Here is a 6,739-nt window from a genome sequence, read left to right as displayed (position 1 = left end):
TGTTTCATTCGCGGACCTCTTCAGCTGCGCACTGAGAATTGCGGGTCGGTACCCACTCCTGAATCAGGGCGATTTCAACGCCCCCTCTCGAATGGGGGGTACTGTCCTGAAGAGAAGCGGGGACGTAAGTTGGCGGAGCTTCTGTCAATGCTGGGTCTCACTCTTCACACTGACCCAGTCCACCAAACTCGTATAGGCAACTCCGTGACTAGGGATACACGTCCGCACTTGACCTTCGCCCGCAAAATTCAGTATGCACACTGGGTCAACACCGAGGCAACCCTCGGGAGCGGCCACTGCCTCTGAACACTACGATTAGGCCCCATCCTTTCGCGCGACCAACAACATAAGCCCGACATCTAGATTGGACCATGATCCCAAAACTCAAATTCAGCTCTCAGAGGCGGTCTCGGAGGTGGACAACCACCTGCTTCACCTCTCCAAGGCCCGGCATTGCCTCGTCCGTCCGCGGCGCCTGCAAAAGCACAACCGGAAACTTAAAGCACGCATCGCCGAGCTCACTCAATGAGCGGCCGAGTATGCAGCCCAACTCACCGATTCCAACTGGGTGGCCCGATGTAATAAGGCTGAGCGGCAAGTGTCAAGCCGGAACACGTGGCGACTCTTTCGCGCCCTAACTGACCCAACGCAAACATGCACGGAAACTTAAAGCACATTCAATGAGCAATACACAGTTTTCAGGGCAACACAACTCAGTTGGCGCACAAGCTCCGAAACCAGTACTTGTGCACCGTCCAGGACCCCCGCGGGCCGGCGTACTCTTATACAGACTGTGAGAACGTTGAGCTGGATCAACCGTTCCAGCTCCATGGCCTGAGGGAGGTCCTGGCAAAAATGAAACGTGGCACCACTCCGGGTCGGGACAAAATTAGTCAAATTCTTAGCCAACTGCCCGACCCGGCATACCTGTCTTTATTGAATTACATTAACTCAATCTGGCTTGGGGAAGTGCCACTCCCCATCGACTAGACGACCACCCCGGTCACCTTCATTCCTAAAGTTGGCAAGGCCATCAACACGTACAACCTCAGCCCCATCTCTCTGACTTATTGTGTGGGAAAACTCATGGAGACGACGGTACTCGACAGGTTGTCCGAGTTTATGGAGTCCAAACACCTTTTCGCAGACTCCGTGTTCGGGTTTCGCCCACACAGATCTGCACAGGATGTCCTGCTACAACTCAATCGGGCTGTATTCGACCCCGTCGAATGCCCTCACAATGACAAGGTGGTATTCGCCTTGGATTTGAAGGGAGCATTCGACAATGTTACCCACGAGATCATTCTCACATACTCACACACCTCGCTCCTGGAAGCCCACTTTACCAACCAATACACACGTCTCTCGAAGAGATCATCGGGTCGCCGCCTCCTTGCCCGACTACAGATCCAACACAACCCATCTCATAGAAGAGCGCGTGCGTATTCCATCCCAGTGGAGATGCGCCCTCCACGTGTGCCCTCTTCCCGCGGACATGAACCGTGAGGACCATAATGGCCGGCGCCTGGCGCAGGCGGAAGCCCTGGCCCGTCACTATGGATCAAAACCTGGCGTTTTCTACGTGGATGCCTCCGGCCCCCACTATGGGGGATGGTACACGACCGCAGTCATCCACCAATTAAAAAACAGTGAACGGCCTTACTTTCCGAGCCCAAGATAACACACGTGCAAAAGGTCGCCATTGCGTTGGCTGCATCTGATCCCACTTCAAAAACGATTATTTCGGACTCGCGAGGGGCCTGTCGGAACGTCGAGCAGGGCTGGGTACCGTATCTAGTCTACCGCATTCTCCAAAACAGCGTCTACACCAGGGACGCCGCTCACCGGCGTATCGTTTGGGCTCCTGCATACATGGGCCTTGAGGGAAATGAGGCAGCTGAAGCTGCCGCCTGCGCGCTCTGTCACCGGACATTCCCCTCCAACCCCGACGATCAGGAACTCGAATTCACTCCAGCTTACTCATTAAAAACATTTTTTACCTTATCAATCTAGCCGCGGCCTTTATCCCCGCCTGTGTAAAGGTCTCTCAAAGGCGGAGGACCGGCTTCTCCTTCGCCTGTATACTAATACTTTGCTGTGCCCGGCAGCTCTCAAACTCTTCGACCCTTCTTTCTCAGGCAGCAGTCCGCACTGCGCGGAGAAGTCTTTGGACATCTATCACATGATGTGGGCCTGCCCTTCGAACCCTGCTATCCTTCCTCACCACAAACCAACCCGGGAGGACTGGGAGGCGACCCTGCTCGGCTGCTCTGACCTGCAGGCCCAACGGGCCTTGATTGCGCGAGCCCGGGCTGCGGTCGACCCCACTGGGGTCCCGAACTAGGGATCTCCACCTAGTACTTGTAAGGGCTGGCCCCCTCTGGGTCAGCTCATGCATAGCCTCCCGAAGTGTATCTGTACAAAATGTTCTTCACCAGCACCACTGACCCGACTGCGTTTGCGATAGTGCGTGTACTGGTTTGTAAGCTGCACCTGCCGGAAAATATTCACCACCGCATGAGCCATAAGCCGGCTGTTTGAAGTATTGATGGTGAGGTCAAGGGCACGTTTAACAATTTTGCGAAGGATGACCTCAAGGGCATCCTCCTCTTGTTTCCGTAGGTGGAGATAAGGAGCCGAATTGAGAATTCGACTAGTTACGAAGGCGTTTGCCACCCGCAAGGCATCCTTACTTCGTAACCCCCCGCGTTTGTTGGAAACCCGACGGAGAATGCGGCCCACCTGGTCCCCCACCTTACGGAGTTTGGCTAATGTAGTGTCTGACCGTCTATGTTTGTGTATGTAGAGTCCGAGTACCCGTATCTCATCAGTTTCGCGTATGGGACCAGTCACAAGAGAGATATTTAGTTGTGCACTTTTGGGTAATACTCGCCTTGGATCTGAAAGGAGCATTTGACAATGTAACACACGAGATCATACTCACTAACCTAATGCAGACCGACTGTGATCTCTACACATTCCGATACATATGCCAATTTTTAATGACTCGTCAGACCTACATCCGCATCCAAGATAGAGAGCATGGTCGTTACCTACTCGGCACGCGGGGAACTCCCCAATAGGCGCGGTACTTTCCCCGCTGCTCTTCAATCTGGCTATGATGCACCTGCCGGCCTTGCTGAGTGGTGTCGCCCGCGTGCAGCACGCCCTGTACACCGATGACATCACTCTGTGGGCCACGCAGGGCAGCACATGGGACATTGAAACCAGCATGCAAACAGCCGCGACGACAGTAGACCACTACGCCCGCCGCTGCGGTCTTCAATGTTCCCCTCAAAAATCGGAATTTGTGCACCTCCGCCCCACACCTGCCAGGGTAGCAGGGTGGGTGGAGACTTTAAGGTACCTATAAAGACAAACAAATTTCTTATCACTTATGCGGGATAACATCCCATTCCTCCCACTCGTAACGCCTTCCACGAATGTGAAAACCTCGCGAAATACTTCCGTAGACCTCGCCTTTGAAAGCCAGGCATTGGTGCAGCAAGTCTAGCATATTGTGACGAAGACGAAGCTGGCAGTGGCGCGGGACGGAGCGCTCGCGCTAGGCCAGCGGCCATTAAATCATCTCTGCTCCATCGTTCACCACGCCTCATTATTCGGCTGGCCGTCACGTTACAATATAACCACCTATTTCAGCGACCACAAAGCTTCAGTGATGATAATCAAGAACCATTAGTGGAGTGCTTCTTGAAGAAGGCAAATGTTCGAAATATAACAAGTTGCCTGTAATTGTACATGCCTGTCTTGCTCGAATTCTTTGCCTCAGTCTATCGAAAAGCTGAAACAGCTGATGAGCTGCGCTCAAATTTCGCATTAGGGAGTAACATGATCGTCGGCAATTTTATAGCGCAGCTCTTTGGCGCCCGTGTCCTTCATTTCGCGGCGTTGCCGTCACCGTTTCTGCCGCCGTTGTCCGTTGTAACCAGCAGTGGACACATTAATGGAGCGGGAGCATAGAAAAACGAAGGGTAAAATTGGTAAATTGGTTTTCGAGGAAAGGAAATGGCGCAACTACCTGTTTCACACATCTTGGTGGACACCTGAACCAAAGGAAAGGCGCATAACTGCCCTCTTGGAACAGTGGGCACCTCAATCGTGCTTTAAGCTACGTGGCGGTAGTGACAGATGTGCGCTTAATGCGTTAACATTGACAACGTTGTGCCAGAAATGCGGCGCTGAAGTATTTCAGGCACTGTAGCTGAAGTCATAAGCCGTCGGCGTTCATGGTGTTCATTGGCGTTGGCGTTGAGAACGTTTTACTATAGAGGCTAGCCTCTATAGTTTTACACTCCGATCATTTTAAGGGAAGGAAGTGCACATAACTGGCTCTTTGTGTTAGTGGACGCCTGGATCGCGCTTACGCGTACGTGAGGTGATTACAGAGACGCGAGCTGCATACGTTAGCGCTGACAATGGTGAGCGAAATAACTGCCACCTGCCATGGAAGCAGGGTTCGTGAAAACTTTAATGCAGATATAAAGACAAAAAAATTACCGACGATTACGTTACTTCCTAATGCGAAATTTGAGCGCAGCAAATAAGCTGTTTCACCTTTTCGATAGATTGAGGCAAAGAAATCGAGCAACACATGTATGCGCTATCACAGAATTTTTTTTTTGTTTTTCACACGTATTCCTTTAACAAAGACTCCACTAACAGTTCTTGACAGTCATGAAGGAAGCTTTGTGGTCGGAGAAAGAGTGATATATGTTCGAATTGGTACACCAATGCTTGATTCTCAAAGACGAGATGTATACAAGTGCCTCGCGAGGTTGTCACAGCCGTGGGACGCGTTACGAGCGAGAGGAACGGGATGTTCTCCCGCATAAGTGTTAGGAAATTGCTGTTTGTCTTTATGTCAACATTAAAGTCCCCCACTACTAACATCGGTGTGGATCGATGGACGGTTAATGCGAGTTGCAGGAAGTGCACGACGTCTTTCGTGAGTGCGGTAGGGGCGAAGTAGGCAGCTACTACCAGCAAGCCGTTGGGCAACTTTGCGGCGCACAGTTCGCCAACTTCATGTGACGTGCCAAACATTTCGACTGGTATTGCAGAGAGACCTGTGCGCAAGTAGATAGCGACTCCCGCCGCTCTGTTGTGGTCTCTGCGAGCACCACAGCAGTATAGGAAATCTATGATTTCGAGAGGCTCTTCGGGATCCATCCAGGTTTCAGCAAAGCAAAGTACAGAGGAATGGCGCAGAATGTGATCGTGGTGTACGTCCTTGGCATGTGCGGCAAGGGAGCGTACGTTAAGAATGTGGTTGTGAGTGATGAATCAAGTGCTGCCAGCGAATGACGCGTCCATTGGCTGTCTGCGTGTGTTACTGTGGTTAACATGTTAAGCTTCGCCTGTAAGAGTGGAACGCGACAGCGTCTTGCAACGCTGCCAGGGAGTCCACAGAACGCCATCGCCAATTCGGCTGTACGCCTTGCTGGACGGTAAATTTATTTTTTGAGGAAAGGAAATGTATCTCTCTCGCATATCTGGGTGGACACCTGCACCTCGCCGTAAGGGAAAGGGGGAAGATGGGAGTGAACGAAGACGCCGTATTAGCTAGACGCGCCTTTGTTCATTCCAAACCATTCAGCTGGCATTACGGAGTGGCTAGCGTGCTCGTATCGCACTCCGGAGACCCTGGTTCGATTCCCCAACTCGACCAATTTCGTTCTCGGTTTTATTTATTTATGCGGTCTAACTAGAAAGGTTAATTAGGCTATTTCATATTTATATTATTGTATTTCTATCCATCGTGTTCTGTCATTAACCTGTCAATTGTTGGAACTGTCTAGGATGTTCGACACAACGTATATGAAACGAGCAACGTCTTACTGAGTGGGGAAGTGCGTGGTGGTGGAGGGAACGCGGCTTCGTACTTATCTGTTTTTTTCAGCAGCGTCTCCTTCCGCGGACGCTGTTGTCGCTGCGGCGCGCGTCTTTCTTTTCTTTTCTTCTGACCTCTTCATTCTCCTCTATATTAATTAGGCTAATTGATTAATTAAGCAATTAACTAAACTCAGTCCAACTTAGTTGCAGCATCACTATACGATCCCTTTGATTGGTTGCATGGTTACTAGCCAAAGTACAATTGGCCCCATTTGAAATTCGCGCACTGTTACGTCACGAGCATTTCGAGCAATTGAAAAGCGTGACATTGGGGGCGGAGCTGGTTACGAGGCCGACGCCGACGCCGACGACGACGCGAAACCCAGGAACGGACGCCAAAGAGCTGCGCTCTAAAAGAAATTTCTTACCACTTATGCTGGAGAGCATCTCGTTCCTCTCGCTCGTAACGCCTTCCACGGCTGGGATAACCTCGTGATATACTTGCTTATACCTCGTCGTTGAGGCCCAGGCATTGATGCAGCAAGTCTAGCATATATCCATCTATTTTTCCGATCACAAAGCTTACTTCATGACATTCAAGAACTGTTAAGTGTTTCTTGAGAAAGGAATATATGTGAAAAATAACAAGTTGTCTGCAATTGTACATACATGTGTTGCTCGAATTCTTTGCCTCAGTCTATCGAAAAGCTGAAACAGCTGATGAGCTGCGCTCAGATTTCGCACTAGGAAGTAACGTAATCGTCTGCAATTTTTATGCGTAGCATATTGCAATCACTCAGTCCAGCCCTTGGGCGCGGCCGGGCAGCCACCAAACCACGTGACGTGACGTCACGACAGCCGGAGGAAAAACTGCAGGTAAAGTTGA

Source organism: Amblyomma mixtum, chromosome 4 (genome assembly GCF_055824585.1).
Source record: "Amblyomma mixtum isolate Tamu chromosome 4, ASM5582458v1, whole genome shotgun sequence".
Taxonomy (NCBI): domain Eukaryota; kingdom Metazoa; phylum Arthropoda; class Arachnida; order Ixodida; family Ixodidae; genus Amblyomma; species Amblyomma mixtum.
This window is presented reverse-complemented; position numbering follows the sequence as displayed.